The 21,155-nt window shown below is 44.3% G+C and overlaps 2 long non-coding RNA genes across 3 annotated transcripts; one reads left to right on the top strand and one right to left on the bottom strand.

The window, feature by feature from the left end:
• Positions 1–11,019: 11,019 nt before the first annotated feature.
• On the top strand, positions 11,020–13,967 carry LOC103647316 (uncharacterized). Of its 2 annotated transcripts, XR_562757.3 has the most exons (4): positions 11,020–11,175; positions 11,264–11,629; positions 12,657–13,774; positions 13,861–13,967. It is a non-coding gene; the product is annotated as an uncharacterized lncRNA (long non-coding RNA). The 2 variants fall into 2 exon arrangements; XR_002749963.2 differs by having other exon boundaries at positions 11,264–13,774.
• Positions 13,968–14,159: 192 nt separating this feature from the next.
• Positions 14,160–20,876, bottom strand: LOC103647317 (uncharacterized). The gene is made up of 4 exons (XR_562758.3): positions 20,864–20,876; positions 14,521–14,589; positions 14,274–14,378; positions 14,160–14,199 (listed from the first exon to the last, which is right to left on the bottom strand). It is a non-coding gene; the product is annotated as an uncharacterized lncRNA (long non-coding RNA).
• Between the last annotated feature and the right edge of the window lie 279 nt (positions 20,877–21,155).

Genomic DNA, 21,155 nt, shown 5'->3' with positions numbered 1-21,155 from the left:
CCCTAAGGATATTTGTGCTAACCTTGCAGGACCCAACATGAGTTGGGTACCTAAGACCCAAGCCTAAATTTGCCTTGCAGGTTTATGCATCCGGGGGTTCAAGCTGGATTATTGACAGCGGATGCACAAACCATATGACGGGGGAGAAGAAGATGTTCACCTCCTACATCAAAAACAAAGATTCCCAAGATTCAATAATATTCGGTGATGGGAATCAAGGCAAGGTAAAGGGGTTAGGTAAAATTGCAATCTCAAATGAGCACTCTATCTCTAATGTGTTTTTAGTAGAGTCTCTTGGATATAATTTGCTATCTGTTAGTCAATTATGCAATATGGGATATAACTGTTTGTTTACAAATATAGATGTGTCTGTCTTTAGAAGATGTGATGGTTCACTAGCTTTTAAGGGTGTACTAGACGACAAGCTTTACCTAGTTGATTTTGCAAAAGAAGAGGCCGGTCTAGATGCATGCTTAATGGCTAAGACTTGCATGGGCTGGCTATGGCATCGCCGCTTAGCACATGTGGTGTTGAAGAACCTCCACAAGCTTCTAAAGGGAGAACATGTGATAGGTCTAACCAATGTTCATTTCGAAAAAGATAGACCTTGTGCAGCTTGTCAAGCAGGGAAACAAGTGGGAGGCTCTCATCACACCAAAAATGTGATGACAACATCAAGACCCCTGGAGCTGCTACATATGGACCTCTTCGGACCCGTCGCCTATCTGAGCATAGGAGGAAGTAAGTATGGTCTAGTTATTGTTGATGACTTTTCCCGCTTCACTTGGGTGTTCTTTTTGCAGGATAAGTCTGAAACCCAAGGGACCCTCAAGCGCTTCCTAAGGAGAGCTCAAAATGAGTTTGAGCTCAAGGTAAAGAAGATAAGGAGCGACAACGGGTCCGAGTTCAAGAACCTTCAAGTGGAGGAGTTCCTTGAGGAGGAAGGGATCAAGCACGAGTTCTCCGCTCCCTACACACCACAGCAAAATGGTGTGGTAGAGAGGAAGAACAGGACGTTAATCGATATGGCGAGGACGATGCTTGGAGAATTCAAGACCCCCGAGCGTTTTTGGTCGGAAGCCGTGAACACGGCTTGCCACGCCATCAACCGGGTCTACCTTCATCATCTCCTCAAGAAGACTTCGTATGAGCTACTAACCGGTAACAAACCCAATGTATCTTACTTTCGTGTATTTGGGAGCAGGTGCTACATTCTAGTGAAGAAGGGTAGAAATTCTAAATTTGCTCCCAAAGCTGTAGAAGGGTTTTTGTTAGGTTATGACTCAAATACAAAGGCGTATAGAGTCTTCAACAAATCATCGGGTTTGGTTGAAGTCTCTAGCGACGTTGTATTTGATGAGACTAATGGCTCTCCAAGAGAGCAAGTTGTTGATTGTGATGATGTAGATGAAGAAGATGTTCCGACGGCCGCTATACGAACCATGGCGATTGGAGAAGTGCGGCCACAGGAACAAGATAAACGAGATCAACCTTCTTCCTCAACAACGGTGCATCCCCCACCTCAAGACGATGAACAGGTTCATCAAAAGGAGGCGTGTGATCAAGGGGGAGCACAAGATGATCACGTGATGGAGGAAGAAGCGCAACCGGCACCTCCAACCCAAGTTCGAGCAGTGATTCAAAGGGATCATCCCGTCGACCAAATTTTGGGTGACATTAGCAAGGGAGTAACTACTCGATCTCGATTAGTTAATTTTTGTGAGCATTACTCCTTTGTCTCTTCTATTGAGCCTTTCAGGGTAGAGGAGGCCTTGCTAGATCCGGATTGGGTATTGGCCATGCAGGAGGAACTCAACAACTTCAAGCGCAATGAAGTTTGGACACTGGTGCCTCGTCCCAAGCAAAATGTTGTGGGAACCAAGTGGGTGTTCCGCAACAAACAGGACGAGCACGGGGTGGTGACGAGGAACAAAGCTCGACTTGTGGCAAAAGGTTATGCCCAAGTCGCAGGTTTGGACTTTGAGGAGACGTTTGCTCCTGTGGCTAGGCTAGAATCAATTCGTATCTTGCTAGCATATGCCGCTCACCATTCTTTCAGGTTGTTCCAAATGGATGTGAAGAGCGCTTTCCTCAACGGGCCAATCAAGGAGGAGGTGTACGTGGAGCAACCCCCTGGCTTCGAGGATGAACGGTACCCCGACCACGTGTGTAAGCTCTCTAAGGCGCTCTATGGACTTAAGCAAGCCCCAAGAGCATGGTATGAATGCCTTAGAGACTTTTTAATTGCTAATGCTTTCAAGGTTGGGAAAGCCGATCCAACTCTTTTCACTAAGACTTGTGACGGTGATCTTTTTGTGTGCCAAATTTATGTCGATGACATAATATTTGGTTCTACTAACCAAAAGTCTTGTGAAGAGTTCAGCAGGGTAATGACGCAGAAATTCGAGATGTCGATGATGGGCGAGTTGAACTACTTCCTTGGGTTCCAAGTGAAGCAACTCAAGGACGGCATCTTCATCTCCCAAACGAAGTACACGCAAGATCTGCTAAAGCGGTTTGGGATGAAGGACGCCAAGCCCGCAAAGACTCCGATGGGAACCGACGGACACACTGATCTCAACAAAGGAGGTAAGTCCGTTGATCAAAAAGCATACCGGTCAATGATAGGGTCTTTACTTTATTTATGTGCTAGTAGACCGGATATCATGCTTAGCGTATGCATGTGTGCTAGATTTCAATCCGATCCTAAGGAGTGTCACTTAGTGGCGGTGAAGCGAATTCTTAGATATTTGGTTGCTACGCCTTGCTTCGGGCTCTGGTATCCAAAGGGGTCTACCTTTGACTTGGTTGGATACTCAGACTCCGACTATGCTGGATGTAAGATCGATAGGAAGAGTACATCAGGGACGTGCCAATTCTTAGGAAGGTCCCTGGTGTCATGGAACTCTAAGAAACAAACCTCCGTTGCCCTATCCACCGCTGAGGCCGAGTACGTTGCCGCAGGACAGTGTTGCGCGCAACTGCTTTGGATGAGGCAAACCCTCCGGGACTTTGGCTACAATCTGAGCAAAGTCCCACTCCTATGTGATAATGAGAGTGCTATTCGCATGGCGGAAAATCCTGTTGAGCACAGCCGCACAAAGCACATAGACATCCGGCATCACTTTTTGAGAGACCACCAGCAAAAGGGAGATATCAAAGTGTTTCATGTTAGCACCGAGAACCAGCTAGCCGATATCTTTACCAAGCCTCTAGATGAGAAGACCTTTTGCAGGTTGCGTAGTGAGCTAAATGTCTTAGATTCGCGGAACTTGGATTGATTTATAGCATACTTGTGTTTATGCCTTTGATCATGTTCCTTCTGCATTTTGTTGCTTATTGTGGTGCTCAAGTTGTACAAACACTCCCTGGACCTCACAAGTCCGTTGCCAAGTGATGCACATGTTTAGGGGGAGATGTGTTACAACTTGACCCTTTGAGACTAACCATGTGCTTGAGTTTGATGATTTAGTCTCGAAGGAGGATTGAAAGGGAAAAGGTGGACTTGGACCATGAAAGACTTCCACTGCACTCCGATGAGAGGGTAACTTATTCCAAGTTCATCTCATGAACTCTTATTGCCATTTGCTCTTAATTGAAGATTTTGGTGAGGCAATGGGGTTATAGGGCCAAGATTGATCCCGTTTTGGTGCTTGATGCCAAAGGGGAGAAAATAAAGGCCAAAGCAATAAATGGATCAGCTACCACTTGAGAAATTTTGAAAATAGTAAAATAGAGCCTTTTGTTTTGTCAAAAGTTGGCCTCTTGTGGGGAGAAGTGTTGATTATGGGAAATAGGGGGAGTTTTTGAAATCTTTGATCAATCTCTTTTGGAATGACTCTATTTATGCTTCAACATGTGTGTTTGACTTAGAGATAGAGATTTGAGTTTGATTTGCAAAAACAAACCAAGTGGTGGCAAAGGATGATCCATATATGCCAAAATTGAATCAAAATAAATTTGAGTTTTATTTGAAGTGATATTGCACTTGTTCTAGTCGCTTTATGTTGTGTTGGCATAAATCACCAAAAAGGGGGAGATTGAAAGGGAAATGTGCCCTTGGGCCATTTCTAAGTATTTTGGTGATTGAGTGCCAACACAAGTGCTTAAATGTGAATTTATGCTCATGGATGGACAAAGTGCAAATCAAGAGTAAAGGTATGTTTCTAAGCCTTAGTACATTGGTTTGTGTACTAATATACTTGTCTAAGTGTTAGAAACAGAAAGAAGAAGAAAAGAAAAGAGGTGAAAAAGGCTTGGCTGTGTACAGCCAAGACTCAGCTCAGTCTGGCACACCGGACTGTCCGGTGGTGCACCGGACAGTGTCCGGTGCGCCAGGCTGACTCGGCGTGAAGTGGCCGCTCTCGGGAATTCACCGACGGTGTACGGCTAAAATTCACCGGACTGTCCGGTGAGCCAACGGTCGGCCGGGCCAACGGTCGGCCGCGGAATCTGCGCGCGACACGTGGCCGGGCCAACGGTCGGAAGGGGGCACCGGACTGTCCGGTGTGCACCGGACATGTCCGGTGCGCCAACGGCTCCCAGATCTGCAACGGTCGGCCGCGCCATTTTAGGAAGGAAATCGGGCACCGGACAGTGTCCGGTGTGCACCGGACTGTCCGGTGCACCCGACGACAGAAGGCAAGATTGGCCTTCCAGATTTGCTCTCAACGGCTCCTAGCTGCCTTGGGGCTATAAAAGGGACCCCTAGGCGCATGGAGGAGTACACCAAGCAACCTTAGAGCATTCTTGATCATCCACACTCAGTCTTTGCGCATTCGTTTGTCATTCTCAGTGATTCGAGCTCCGTTCTAGTGAGAACTTTGAGATAGTCTTTTGAGCTCGATTCTTGGCCGTGTGTGTGCGCATTTTGCTGTGGATTTGTGTGTGTTGCTTCCCTCCCTTACTCCGTGCTTCTTTGTGAACTTCAAGTGTAAGGGCGAGAGACTCCAAGTTGTGGAGATTCCTCGCGAACGCGATAAGAAAAGAAAAGCATAACACTGTGGTATTCAAGTTGATCATTGGATCACTTGAGAGGAGTTGAGTGCAACTCTCGTCCGTTGGGACGCCACAACGTGGAGTAGGCAAGTTTTGTACTTGGCCGAACCACAGGATAAACCACTGTGTCTTATTTGTGTTGAACTCCTTGTGGTTATCGTATTGTGCAAGATCTTCTCTCTAGCCACTTGGCATTAACTGTGCTAACGCTTAATCAAAGTTTTGTGGCTTAAGTTTTTAAGTTCTACAGGATCACCTATTCACCCCCCCTCTAGGTGCTCTCACAAACCTTGGTTTCCATCCCCGAATGTGATAGCTCGTTGGGGATCTTGGTTTTTCTCGTAGGAGGAGAACATCTTCTTCTCCCCCGTCATGTGGTTTGTGCACCCGCTATCGATGATCCAACTTGAGCCCCCGGATGCATAAACCTACAAAACAAGTTTAGTTCTTGACTTTAGGTACCCAAACGGTTTTGGGTCCTTTGGCATTAGATACAAGAACTTTGGGTACCCAAACACAAGTCTTAGAGCCCTTGTGTTTGCCCCCAACAAACTTGGCAACTACCTTGCCGGATTTGTTAGTCAAAACATAAGATGCATCAAAAGTCTTAAATGAAATGCCATGATCATTTGATGCACTAGGAGTTTTCTTTCTAGGCAACTTAGCACGGGTTGGTTGCCTAGAGCTAGATGTCTCACCCTTATACATAAAAGCATGGTTAGGGCCAGAGTGAGACTTCCTAGAATGAATTCTCCTAATTTTGTTCTCGGGATAACCGACAGGGTACAAAATGTAACCCTCGTTATCCTGAGGCATGGGATCCTTGCCCTTAACAAAGTTAGACAAATTTTTAGGAGGGGCACTAAGATTGACATTGTCTCCCCTTTGGAAGCCAATGTCATCCTTAATGCCAGGGCGTCTCCCATTATAGAGCATACTTCTAGCAAATTTAAACTTTTCATTTTCTAAGTTATGCTCGGCAATTTTAGCATCTAATATTGCTATATGATCATTTTGTTGTTTAATTAAAGCCATATGATCATGAATAGCATCAATATCAACATCTCTACATCTAGTGCAAATAGAAACATGCTCAATAGTAGATGTAGAGGGTTTGCAAGATTTTAATTCTACAACCTTAGCATGTAATATATCATTCTCACTTCTAAGGTTGGAAATAGTAACATTGCAAACATCAAAATCTTTAGCCTTAGCAATCAAATTTTCATTTTCTACTCTAAGGCTAGCAAGAGAATCATTCAATTCCTTAATCTTAGCAAGCAAATCATCATTATCATTTCTAAGATTGGGAATTGAAACATTACAAACATTTGAATCAACCTTAGCAATCAATTTAGCATTTTCATTTCTAAGGTTGGCAATAGTGTCATGGCAAGCGCTTAGCTCACTAGATAGTTTTTGACATTTTTCTATTTCTAGAGCATAAGCATTTTTAACCTTAACATGTTTCTTGTTTTCCTTAATTAGGAAGTCCTCTTGGGAATCCAAAAGGTCATCCTTTTCATGAATAGCACTAATTAATTCATTTAATTTTTCCTTTTGTTCCATGTTAAGGTTGGCAAAAAGGGTACGCAAGTTATCCTCCTCATCACTAGCATTTTCATCACTAGAAGACTCATATTTAGTGGAGGATTTAGATTTAACCTTCTTCTTTTTGCCGTCCTTTGCCATGAGGCACTTGTGGCCGACGTTGGGGAAGAGGAGTCCCTTGGTGACGGCGATGTTGGCGGCGTCCTCGTCGGAGGAAGAGTCGGTGGAGCTCTCGTCCGAGTCCCACTCCCGGCAAACATGGGCATCGCCGCCCTTCTTCTTGTAGTACCTCTTCTTTTCTCTCCTCTTGCCCTTCTTGTCGTTCTCCCTGTCACTGTCACTTGATAGCGGACATTTAGCAATAAAGTGACCGGGCTTACCACACTTGTAGCAAACCTTCTTGGAACGGGATTTGTAATCCTTCTCCTTCTGTTGCTTGAGGATTTGGCGAAAGCTTTTGATAATTAAAGCCATCTCCTCATTGTCGAGCTTGGAGGCGTCAATTGGTTGTCTACTCGGTGTAGACTCCTCCTTCTTCTCCTCCGTCGCCTTAAATGCCACCGGTTGTGCTTCGGACGTGGAGGGTTCATCAAGCTCGTTGATCTTCTTTGAGCCTTTAATCATACATTCAAAGCTCACAAAATTCCCGATTACTTCCACGGGAGTCATTAGTGTATATCTTGGGATGCCACGAATTAATTGAACTTGAGTGGGGTTAAGGAAAATGAGAGATCTTAGAATAACCTTAACCACCTCGTGGTCGTCCCATTTCTTGCTCCCGAGGTTGCGCACTTGGTTCACCAAGGTTTTGAGCCGGTTGTACATATCTTGTGGCTCCTCTCCTTGGCGAAGACGGAAGCGACCGAGCTCCCTCTCGATCGTTTCCCGCTTGGTGATCTTGGTGAGTTCATCACCTTCGTGCGCGGTCTTGAGTAAGTCCCAAATCTCCTTCGCATTTTTCAATCCTTGCACCTTGTTATATTCCTCTCTACTTAGAGAGGCGAGGAGTATGGTTGTGGCTTGGGAGTTGAAGTGCTCGATTTGGGCCACTTCATCCGTATCATAGTCTTCATCCCCTACGGATGGTACCTGTACACCAAACTCAACAACATCCCATATACTTTTGTGGAGTGAGGTTAGATGAAATCGCATTAAATCACTCCACCTAGCATAGTCTTCACCATCAAACGTTGGTGGTTTGCCTAATGGGACGGAAAGCAAAGGTGTATGTTTAGGAATGCGAGGGTAGCGTAAGGGGATCTTACTATACTTCTTACGCTCTTGGCGCTTAGAAGTGACGGACGCCGCGTCGGAGCCGGAGGTGGATGTCGATGAAGAATCGGTCTCGTAGTAGACCACCTTCCTCATCCTCTTTTTCTTGTCCCCACTCCGATGCGGCTTGTGGGAAGAAGATTTTTCCTTCTTCTCTTTGTGGTGTGAAGAAGACTTCTTCCCTTTGGAGGAGTCCTTCTTCTTCTCCTTCCTCTTGGTGCGGGACTCTTCCGATGAGGTGCTCCGTGACTCGTAGTGGGCTTGTCGCCGGTCTCCATCTCCCTCTTGGTGTGATCTCCCGACATCACTTCGAGCGGTTAGGCTCTAATGAAGCACCGGGCTCTGATACCAATTGAAAGTCGCCTAGAGGGGGGGTGAATAGGGCGAAACTGAAATTCTCAAAAATAATCACAACTACGAGACGAGTTAGCGTTAGAAATAATAATGAGTCCGAGAGAGAGGGCGCAAAACAAATCACAAGCGAATGAAGAGAGTGACACGTGGATTTGTTTTACCGAGGTTCGGTTCTCGCAAACCTACTCCCCGTTGAGGTGGTCACAAAGACCGGGTCTCTTTCAACCCTTTCCCTCTCTCAAACGGTCCCTCGGACCGAGTGAGTTTTCTCTTCTCAAATGCTTGGAACACAAAGTTCCCACAAGGACCACCACAAGATTGGTGTCTCTTGCCTCAATTACAAGTGAGTTTGATCGCAATGAAGAATCAAAGAAGGAAGAAAGCAATCCAAGCGCAAGAGCTCGAAAGAACACAAGCAAATCTCTCTCACTAATCACTAGGGCGTCGTGTGGAGTTTGGAGACGATTTGATCACTTTGGTGTGTCTAGAATTGAATGCTAGAGCTCTTGTAAGTAGTTGAGAAGTGGAAAACTTGGATGACTTGAATGTGGGGTGGTTGAGGGTATTTATAGCCCCAACCACCAAACTAGCCGTTTGGTGCAGGCTGGCTGTCGTATGGTGCACCGGACAGTCCGGTGCGCCAGCCATGTCACCAAAGCCGTTGGGTTCCGACCGTTGGAACTATGTCTTCTGGGCCCGCCTGGATGTCTGGTGGCGCACCGGACATGTACTATAGAGTGTCCGGTGCGCCAGCATGGGCGTGCCTGACCTCTGCGCGCGCTGGCGCGCAATAAATGCGCTGCAGGTAGCCGTTGGCGCCGTCGTAGCTGTTGCGCCGCAGTTACACCGGACAGTCCGGTGTACACCGGACATGTCCGGTGAATTATAGCGGAGCAGCCGTTGCAGCTTCCCGAAGCTGGCGAGTTCCTGAGGTCGCTCTTCCTTTGAGCACCGGTGAATTATAGTGGAGTTGCCTCTGGATTTTCCCGAAGACGGTGAGTTTGCACTGGAGTCCTCTGGTGCACCGGACATGTCCGGTGGCACACCAGACAGTCCGGTGCGCCAGACCAGAGGTGCCTTCGGTTGTCCCTTTGCTCTTTTGTTGAACCCAATACTTGGTCTTTTTATTGGCTAAGTGTGAACCTTTGGCACCTGTATAACTTATACACTAGAGCAAACTAGTTAGTCCAGTTATTTGTGTTGGGCAATTCAACCACCAAATTTAATTAGGGACTAGGTGTAAGCTTAATTTCCTTTCACTCTATTTTCTCTTAGTCAATATGCAATAAATAAAGTATCTTATATGCAACTACAATTTTAACTAAGTGTTGTTATCTCAATCGTAAGGAGATATACAACCTAGATTGAAACCTATCCACTAGCCAATGACTAATCTAGGAAGGTAAAGTACATAACCAAAGTAACGCGATACAAAAACTTACACGTGAAAGAGATACAAACTGCTTGATTAGTCGTCAATCACTTTGTCTTGATTCCGTCTCGCTTGTTGATTAGTCACTTTGTCTAGTAAAACACTTCACTTTGCTTTGTTTCTTCATGATCCTTGTGTTGGCTTGATTCCATCTCGCTTGTGCCTTGGACTCCGCATGTGGTTTGTAAACCTTCGATGAGTCTTCTCTAGTACCTTTTCTTTGAGGTGTTGGTCGTCTCGGTCATCAATCACTTTGTCGCTCTCCCAAGTCCCATGGTGCAATTCTCTAAGCTATATCCCTAGAGACACTAATAAGAAATAATTTCGAGTGTAAGGGGGTGTTTGAATGCGCTAGAGATAATAGTTAGTGGCTAAAATTAGTTGATACATCCAAACTCCCTTTTTTTAATAGCTCGGATATTAGCTATTTTTGGTAAATTAATTAATAGCCGGTTAGTTATTTGTTGGCTAGCTAATTCTACTAACATTTTTTAGCTAACTAACAATTAGTTCTAGTGCATTCAAACACCCTCTAAATAGCTACGCTAATAATAATTAAACACGGCAAGGCTCTACTGTTAAACAGGCCCTGCTCATTTTTCTTACGAAAACCGTCGTCACAAATACATGCACGGCCTTGAGATCTCTGTACTTCCGCTGAGGAAAATACTGGATTTTGCATCACTGATAACATTCAATCAAAGTCCATCTCCATAACTTTCTCTAGAACATTGGTTGCTCTGGTCAGCCAAGTCATTGGTTGCTCTGGCTATCTCCTCTCGCGATGCAACCACCGTGCCTGCAAATTAAAACTGCATCTTGGATCACCCCTACTAACTTTGCGGGATTAAAAAAAGGGAAGGGGGGATCACCTTCGCTGCTTTGACTTGTGAATACCAATCAAAATACTGGTAGGAGCTAGTACAGTGACAGTGAGATGGCATGCAGTACAGGAATGAAAGCGCATACTGTGTTCTATTCTATTCTATATTTCTATTCAATCGTTCGTGGGATGTGTGGTAGGTCAAGTGTCATTAGGTGAGTGATCAGTACCAATGCTCTACCGATGTATTTTATTGGACGGAAGGAACCACTTGTGATGCATGTGGTCTTGATGGTGAAGAGCATCGTGCATTGTTTGTTAATTAGGAAGGCACAGAGGTACCATGACCGACCGACGACAGGCAGTGCAGATAACTCCGTACTTGCACCTGTAGATTATTACGTGCTTTCTTCTTCTTTTTCTTTTTTTTTTAAAAAGAGAAAATCCCTAAGGTCGATTTCGTGTAAAAATAAATGTGCAAATAAAATACAGACGACCTAGCTAGCTAGGAGCACGATCGGATGCTGATTATTAATTTATGGTTAGAGATGGGAGCTTGACAGATTTTGTTAGTGTGATGCTAGTATAAGCAAGGCCCCGGCCCGATGCGGAACTGCTAGCTGATGAAAGAAGAAGCGGAAAGGCCGGGGCGATAGAGACTGACGGAAACGCATGCGCCGGCACCGGCAGTTTCAAATGGCCGTGGCCTGCCAAACCGAGCGAGCGGAGGCAGCCGCGCCGACAGGTCTTTATTCCCGTCCCTTCTCGCCTTCTCCATCGCCATCTCGCCTTCGCCTTCGCCTTCTTCCCCACACCTTTGTTCTGTGATTTAGGCAGCTGGACCACACGAGCAACAACAACCGGGGCCCGGGGGTGGACACATGATGGCCGATCCCGCTGCGAAGGTTCTCTAATTCCCTGTCAAGCTACACATGCAATGCCAACCCACATGGAGACGAGCCTCCTCGATCGGGCAACCCTTTTCCTTGACCGACTCGTGCTGTAGACACTGTAGTGTGTGTGGGTTATTAGGTTTAGCTAGCACTGTTACTACAAACTTTTACTGAGTCAACGGGACAGACCGATCCCCTCCTTTTGTTAATAGCCGGTAATCAATCAGTAGCACTAGCACCTACCATCTTCAATTGACCGTGCATCCAGGGCTCGCGGGCCGGTTGCCATCGCCGTCATATTCGGAGGTGTGTTTGGTTTCCTAAGTCAATGTTTAAATATCTACTAGGTATATGGCCGTGCGTTGCGACGGCATACAAATTATTTGATCCAAAGTTAGTATATAATGATTACATGAAAATAAACAATACATATTATCATCAACTACAAACTTATCTATTGGCACGAACACTAAGCATGACATTAATAATCTCAAACAAATATGATGAATAATATACACATTTGATATTTCTAGTTTGCCTTAGATTCATAAGTCTTCTCAGAGCCTTCGAATAAGCATCAACACCATATTTCTGTGTCGCAGCAGAAACAAACCCTTGCCAAATACTCATGCCATGACACAGCTTATGACATCTCCACCATTGAGCAACATTTGGATCGGAATGCATTGATGCTGCAGAAACCCACATGAACTTTGGAACACTATAGATGGTAAAATACTCCATACACCGATCAAGCCACACCACTGGATCCCCTCCCAGATAGACAGGAAATGACCACTTAGGTAATACCTGTCGATGCTCTTCTGTTTGTACCCTACTCTCCCCCTGGAACTCCTACTGCTTCCCCTCCATACCTCAATGGTGATCAAATCTCTTCTGATGGTCTCCATCCCACATCAAACAGAGACCTAAAACATCCAACTCATACCCCCATTCACTTGCTCTAGAAGAAGTGGCATGCATCTTCGCTTTAACAAAGTAGTGGCATGCATATTAACTGCATTTTAGCTGAGAACTCATTACTCCTAAATGATATATTAACTGCAGACATATTGAAGACAGGCTGTGCGATTTACCTGACTATTACAATGTGATTTAAGTCCATTTATATCACCATTAGCTCTGAAAATTTCTGCTGCATTCCGGTCATCTCTGTACCTGAAGAAGTATTCATTCTGCAATCCAAAACAAATGCGAAGGAACTTGTTCAACTTTTAGAGAACTAATGAGCAAATTTTAAACACTACAGACCACATGCTTCCCTATAAGAAATTTGACTGTGTAAGTGATGACACTACTTTTTTGCTCGCAGGTGAAAACACCTGCCTCCAGGAAGCACTATCAGCATATCACATAGAAAAATGATCGTCATTGGTAATCAGTAATAAGATTCTGATAACATGAGCACAGGCACATAACAAGTGACATTAATGAGGACCACATCACTGATAGTGATGACTAGTGTAATGTTGTTCCTAACCCATCAGTTAACCTTTCTCCATGTAACCAGGAATCTTCTCAACTAATCATGTATCCAATACACCATTATATCCAGTACTTTATATTTCTGAATATATATATTTTTAGAAAGCGCAGGAGAGCTGTGTTTCATTGATCAAAGAATTCCAAAAAAAAACATCTTTACATGAAGTAAGTTTGTAACAGATAGATGAACAAATTATACAATTTTGAAGCAAAACAACAAAAATACTCCTTTGCTATTATAGTACTGCTTTTGAGCAGGTTTCTCCATACTCACAAATTAATCTCACACTGATAGTATTTATAAGTGATTTTATCTTTCTAAATAGTACCCTAACTTTTTATTTTTATTTTTTCTTAACTCCTAACGTGACCGTCCTTGCTTGTTGGATTTCTTGGGATGCTCCATTTGGTCATCAAGGATATTGTCGGCAGGATCAAAGTCAAACTGATGCTGAAAACTGATGTGTGAACTGCTGCTTGGTAGCAGTTTTTTGTCTGAAAACTGATGCTGAAAAACTAAAAGCCACTTCTCTGCCTGATAGGATTAAATACAACTGCTCTCTTTCTGTAAGCAGTATTTTTTTTGTTTGTCAAAACTGAAAGCATGCAAGCAACTTATTTGTTTGTCAAAACAGCTGCTATATTTGTTTGTCAAAAATGGCTGGAAGCAAGTCACTTCAGCACTTATATTGGCTAGATTGGCACCCATGCAGAACTGAAGGTTTCAGTTAATCATGTAGAGCCCTCACAATTATCATTGTTCGTGTATGAAGCAGAATTGAAGATTACTGACATGCACTTGTCATTGATATCAGCTGTGTTTTCGAATTGTTTTGATTGCGGATGAATACAATTGCGGTTGTTTTGATTTCTCTGTTTTGATTGCTGGCTGCTTGCTGGGGCTAACTAAACAAGCAAAAAGAGAGACAGGGAACTATTGAATAGGTAATTAAACCACACAGGGGAAAGAGTGGCAGCAGGGGATCCATTGAATCCACTTGTGGATTAATTCAGGATTAAATCCATGCCAGGACCTGCATGAGCTTGATCGTCGCTGTCATCCCACTACACCATCGTCCTTGGCACTGCAATCGCCATGCTGCTGCAGCACGACGGCAAGCCTCGGGGAGCTCGATGACGAGCTGGTGTCTGAGCTGCCCAAGAACCTCCACAAAGAGAATTGAAGAAGAAACAACTACATACACGCAGAAGACGATATGAACCTGTGTGGGGTCAGCATGAGCATGAACATGTGTGTTATCTGAACATGTGTGTTCTGGAACCACGCTTCCACCTGCCTAGCGCTGAGATCCACCTGCCGTGCGAGCTGCTTCCAACTGCTGCTTCCAATCTGTAAGTAGGGCTTCATCCTGTAAATTTAATTCTTTAGGTCAGAAAATATGATTAATAACAACCAAATGAGTGTGACAATAGATATAATCACCTGTGGAAGCTAGATCAAAATTTTGTTTGGGAAAAGTTTATTTAGATGTTTCATTGTTTTCGGACTTTCTTTGCTTCTTTCATGCAACCTGCCACCAAAGCTATCCTGCATTTTCAAAAATCATATTAAATTAAAACAGTGCAAATCAGGGAAATAAAGTCAATATCATGGTTCATCAGATTACCAAAATTTTAAACATGTACGTACAAAAAAACCAAGAATAAAGAGTAAGATAAGGACTTTTTACCGGGAAAAGGTCAAAAAGAGTCTGGCTACTACTGGCAAACTTCGTGAAAAGAAAACCTCCAGGATGTGCCTGCAAGAAACACTTCACCCATCTTAGCAAACTTTTGCTATAATCGGAGGTAACATGAGAACCCCAGGTGTGGGAAATGGAAAATAACAGCAATGCAAGGAAAAAATAAATAACTCAGCCTTGTACATATTTATAAATCATCTTTGTTGCCTTTCCCATTTGCTCCTAGAAGCACATTGCCCATACACCAATCATCTGTGCCAAAGGAATATGATAGCAGCACAATCAGTTCAATATGATAGCAGCACAATCAGTTCATGAATCTCATTAATGTCTTGTTGGTTTGGAAAAAAGAGAGCACATCATATGATTGCAACTCTATACTTGAAACATAGACTTCATTACTAAATCGTGATTAAAGCTCAGCGCAATGTTATTCACAATAGTGGTGACAATAATTGATTAGTAAGCACCAGTTTTTACCTCTCCAAACATCTAGCTCACCTCCGACGAGGTGATGAAATCCCCTAATTCCCAAACATGTGTTACATGTCCACCAGCTACGATCATGAGGACATGGTAATGGCAATTACTATTTTGAACAACAAAAATTGCTGCATAAATAAGAGTTGCAAAAGAAGTTGGTCCTGCACATAGTTGAACCAAAGAATAAAAAGTACATAACCAAAATATGTTCTGTTACTAATGTTACTGGCCACTAATATTTTTCTATGAGTTTAAAGACTGCACAAATAGGCTACAATAAAGAAGTATTCAGGAACTTAAGGGATTCATAGAGAATTCATGCAAGTAAACTCATTCAAATAAATCATGTTTCAAAGAGAATTCATGCAAGTTTTAAACAAGTCTAATACACATTACAGTTTTGCACAGGTTTCCCCTCATCCTGTTTACAGAAAAGGATCCTATTTTCTATCTCTGTGATTAAATTAATGATATGAAAATGGAGAAAACATTAATGTAAGAGTTCAGGGTTATTAAGCATTGAATGGATCAACTAAAGATATGTTACTTGTTGGCTTAAACACCTGATGTAGCTCTTGCTAAATTTCTCAAAACAAATTGAGAATTTCTCAAAAACAAATTGAGTCCGCGAAGATGCTTGGTTGCCCACCTGTAACTATATTTTCTGGTTTGTCAACCATTTCCTATTGCAGTCAATTTCACACAAGAATTTGAAAACCTATAGAACCCTAGCATGACAAATAAGGAAAATGGCAAGCTGCTTCTCATGTTTTTTCTCCTTGTAACCTCTCAGCACTACTTTCTTGAGGTGATGGCTGAGGCACTCTATGCGAACTTCTAATCCATCATGGTAACTTCTGTGCAGGCTATTCAGTAACAAACCATAGAGATAAGGACAACCGAAATCAGAAAAGATGGTTCATTAATCCAAACACTCATTAATGTATACCTGAGAAACATGGAATAATGCGTGGATTAGAAGCTGACAAGAAAGAAAACATGCAATACAGTGTATGGATAGTGTATATACAACATTAAAGATCCAGAATTTGCATCCTACAAGCTAAAGGCTAAAGCTGGAGCAAACCTATGAACAGGTTGTAGAAAACATGTAATACAATGTATGGACAGCCAACCCATAAATGACAATGAGGTACAAAATTAATTCACAAGGTGTTGCACTTGTTGTACTATAATGCCAATGATCAATCAAGTTTATCAGTTCCTATATAAACTATCAGATTGCATTCTACAATATAGAAGTGTTAGTATTCTATAAAATACATGCACTAAAGACCAGAACACTGCATCTAAAGCTTGCAACAGAAATACTCATGCACAACTAAGCATTTGAGCATATCGACATTCCTAAAGGCTTGTTGCAGACATACTTCAGCTCAAGCACAAACACCAGTTGGACACTAAAGGCTCGCTGCAGAAAAACTAAATACTCGTGCACAAAAGAAATACCATGCACAAAAGAAATACTAAAGGCTCGTTGTAGCACAGACATCAGTGAATTTCTTAAACAACAAAAATATCTTGATGCCACCAAAAAAACAAGAAAGACACACCTCTCTGTCACAGTAACATTTTCATCGGGTTTAGCGGTACCGGAAGCTTCAACAACATCACTGGTGCTTCCAGCAGATGGGGGCTTGAAAGGTGCAGGACCAGATGCTCCTTCAGCTCTAGAACGCTCCCAAGGATTTGGTGGCGAATCTGCAAATCGCATTTACAATACAGGTTAATAACATCGGAATCCAATGCTATTAGTAAATCAAGGATTATGTCAAGAACAATTCCAATGAATAACTAACGAGCACACCTGCTGTACTGCCTACTCCAAACAGAACTGTGGATAACAAGCTTACAGACATTGATTCAGCATCAAAGCATGCACACACAGGGGCTAAAATATCTTGACCACCATGCAAGACATAGGAGGAAACAACTCCTATAAGAACGGTGAATATAGTTGATGCTAGGACCTTCATTTGGTTGGAAGAGAGCACCAAACTACAGTTAGAACATGCGCCTCCGATTTGGAATAATCTCAGGGCTATTGTTCCTCATCATGGCAACAAACTCCTGGTAATTAAGTTTGACCTGAGCAACGATTTCACACGGTCTGATAGCATTCCTTATTCCCTTTCTTTTGACCTCATACAAGATGGAAGTTAACAGCAAGGGGACCAAATTTGCAGGTCAGAACTAATCCCAACCTAGAGCATAGCACAAACGGATACAGAGGCAGTCGACTTACCTTGCTCCTCTGAACGGAGTAACCTCGGATCCTTCTCTTTGTTGCAGATACAGTGGAAGGCCTAAAAATGAGAAAGGAGAGGTCAGGCGAGGAGGATCTGGGTGGCGGTCGCGGGGAAGAACAAGGACGGCGTAGGACTCAACCATTAGATTCCAATAGCCTCCATCGATTGACTGGCGCGCGACCAAAATCGATGGTGGGTCCCGCTGAAGAAGGATCCGTTGTGGTGCGGCATGTGTAAACTCACCCGATGTGGCCGGACCGAACGAACCGGCATGTGTAATCATACCCCTCTCGCTTCTCTGGATCAGACATCATCGTGTAAGCTTCGTCGACGAGCTTGAGGGCCAATTCGGTGCTGGGCAGAGCCCCCATGGCCGGTTCCACCTGGGCGTCATCCATAGGCAGCACCTAGAGGACTCTGTACCAGTCCACGCCCCTACCAGCCCGCATCCTCGCCGTGATCGCGTCCCGCTGTGCCTCCTCTGTCTCCCCATCCTCCATCGTGCGCCGGAAGAACCAATTGGGATTTAAGCGAACTCAACGCGGCAGAGCCTAGCCTAGGCGTTCCATCAGACGCGAATGAGGAATGGGAAAGAAACGAAGATCTGTGTCCTTACCGAACTTATCGATCCTGCTCTGCGAGCCCGCGGCGCCCAGGGGTCGGCGCGAATGGAGGAAGCCGTAAACCCTAGCACCCAGCCATGGATTATCTCGAGGGATGTGAACCGATTGGATCAATGCCGGACGTGGCTTCTAGATGTTGGGGCTTGCAGGAAGAGGAGTGAGGTGGAGGTTGACTGGTTGAGGTGAGGGAGGCCATGGCGGGCGGCGGAGGAATCGGGATGGCGGCAGGGGCTGCGGGCGCGGGGAGGGGAAGCGGGCGGAGGAATCGGGATGGCGGGGGCTGCGAGCGCGGGGGGGATCGCGGGCGTATCGCGCAACGGCAGAACCAAAAGTGTGGACGACTACACTACACACATATAGAGTAGTAGAGATTACGAGTGATATAGTTTGAATTATAAAATTAATTATATAGCTGAAGACTAAACTATGAGACAAAACTAACAAACATAATTAACCTATGATTAGCAAATATTTAATATAGCATCACACAAGTGAATCGTTGACTAATTAGGTTTAGGTTCGTCTTATCGTTTAGTCCTCATTTATCTAATCATTTTTGTTATTTGACTTTATTTAATGCTTTCAATTAGCATCCAAATATCCCATATGATAGTGAATAAAATTTATTGGGTGGAATCAATCAGGTGCTTAAAAGTAGCCCCATGCCTAATTGAGGCTGCAGGCTTTAGAGCATCTAGAGCATCTACAATAGCTCCTTAAAATCGTGGTCCAATTCTTATTTTAGGAAAAAAGAGAAAGTAAAAAAATGCCTTCAACAGTCACCTACATGGTCTCCTTACTTTCCTGCGGGCGAATATCTCTTGCCCTTCTGCGGCACACATTTTCGCCGCTATGTTGCACGCCATTTTCCTCACTTCTTGCCTCCACCGCTCACCTCTCCTCTCGTGGCCGCCATGGCGCCATGGCAGCTACCACCCCATCCTTCGGCGGTGACTGATGCGGGCCGCAGTGTCTCCTCTACATGCGGGGAGGACAATACTCCGGCGGAAGCAGAAGCCTGTGGTGTGCTGGTGGTGCTGAAGAAGAAGAAGAGATAGATGCTGCTGCCCTTCATCCCCAGCTCCGACCCGGTGCAGCCGCTTCGTCAGATAGCTTGCTCGTATTTCAGCTGCATGCTCCTTTTTTAGTTGGCTGCTGCAGCAATAGTACTGGGCACAATATTCTCTGGGTTTGGAACATGCAACCACAGCCGCAGCACAGCAATAGTAATGTGCTCGTTTTTCATGTTGCTTGCGTTTTATGAATTGGAGGCAAGAAAACAATTATTTATTGCTTGTGTTTTGTGAAACAGAAATGAGACTTGTGTTCTTGTTGATGCACACCGCCACCAACGGGTAGCTACCGCCTTCGGTCTCTTCATCGTCCGTCCGTCGCTTTACCTATCCATTGCGCTTCTGTTGCTTCTAATTAATGTACGCATAGCACTATATGGATCGGTGGATTTTAGCAAAAACAATTGAGAACTGTTGGAGAATGCATTGTTTGCTAGGTCCAAAAACTTTAGAGGAAAGATCCTAGTTTACATATATTGGGAGATTAAATATTGGATATTTTTGAAGATGCTCTTACTTATTAATCTAATAATCCATTAGATAAGAAACGGTCATATATATATATATATATATATATATATAGCCCTAGGCTTCGGATATTAAAGAGAGCCGGGTCGGTAACATGGTCTGGTCCGCTGAACCAAACGCGCGTGGGTATGATGGAGACAAGACAGAGTACATGCAGGACCGACGGTGCCGTGACTAGTGAAAGTTCCCTTTGGCCCGGGAACAGGATCTGGATGTCGCCTAGAGGGGGGATGAATAGGCGAATAAAAAATATCACTTTAAAACTTAAATTCTTACTCTACTCGAAGACTAGGACGCAGTGGAATAAAGAATCCTTCGAGTAGGTTGCAGCCCTGCACTTCAAATATAGCTTGTACCACGAGTAAGTATTGAAGTGCAGATATAAAAGCGAGTAAGACAGAAAGTCAGAGCACAATACAGAACAGAGCACACAGATGCAAGGATTTATCCCGAGGTTCGGCCAAGCCTGAAATGCTTGCCTAGTCCTCGTTGGAGTTAGCCACACCTGGGCTTGGAGTCTGTTTCAACTCCTTCCTCCGTTTGCTCAGATCTGTCAGTATAACAGATAGAGCCTTTCACTATGTTGAGTTGGGTTACAACAAAACCGCGACCGCTTACAAACTTCTTGACAGCACCCCGGCAGAGTAACGATACGCTCAAGACCTTGCTCTAGCTCTTAGCAGCACTTCTCCACTCTCTAAAGGCTTATAGCTTTGCCTTCTACACAAACTAGAGAGATACACACAAGAGGGAGAGTGGGAATTGATTCGAGTGATGTCTACACTTGTTAGCTGCCCCTTTTTTTAATTGGAGGCGCCTAGAAGTCCCTTTTATAGACCCAAGGGGCCTAGGGGCCGTTGAGAGCAATCCAGGAAGGCAATTCTTGCCTTCTATCGGGTTGCGCACCGGACAGTCCGGTGCCCGATTTCCTTCCAAAATTGACGCAGTCGACCGTTGCAGGCTTCGAGCCGTTGGCGCACCGGACACTGTTCGGTGCACATCGGACAGTCCGGTGCCCCCATCTGACCGTTGGCTCGGCCACGCGTCACGCGCGGATTGCGCGGCCGACCGTTGGCTCACCGGACAGTCCGGTGCACCACCGGACAGTCCGGTGAACTATAGCCGAACGTCGCCAGACTTCTCCCGAGAGTGGCCTTTTCACCGGAGTTCAGCCTGCCGCACGGGACACTGTCCGGTGCACCACCGGACAGTCCGGTGTGCCAGACTGAGCTTAGACTTTGCTGTACACATCCAAGCCTTTTGCATTTCTTTTCTTTTCTTCTTCCTTCTGTTTCTAACACTTAGACAAATATATTAGTAGACAAAAACCAATGTACTAAGTCTAGAAACATACCTTCTCTTTGATTTTTACATCTATAACATTTGACATGCTTGAGCTTTGATGTTGGACTCATAAATCATCAAGTCAGCTTGACTTGATCTAGATTGACATTTCTTAGCTCCAACATCCTGCAAAGGTCACATAGAACATCTCCAAACATAGGAACAACCCAAACTGAAAGTCAAGGTGCACTTAGCTCTTTTGGGCTGCTTCCAGTCCTGATTTTGACATTTGTTCTCCTTCTAGTGACCTTGTTCACTTCTAAGAGCTTGATCTTGAGCCTTATGACTTACACCACATAACC

The sequence above is a fragment of the Zea mays genome, chromosome 2, assembly GCF_902167145.1.
Source record: "Zea mays cultivar B73 chromosome 2, Zm-B73-REFERENCE-NAM-5.0, whole genome shotgun sequence".
Taxonomy (NCBI): Eukaryota; Viridiplantae; Streptophyta; class Magnoliopsida; order Poales; family Poaceae; genus Zea; species Zea mays.
This window is presented reverse-complemented; position numbering and strand designations above follow the sequence as displayed.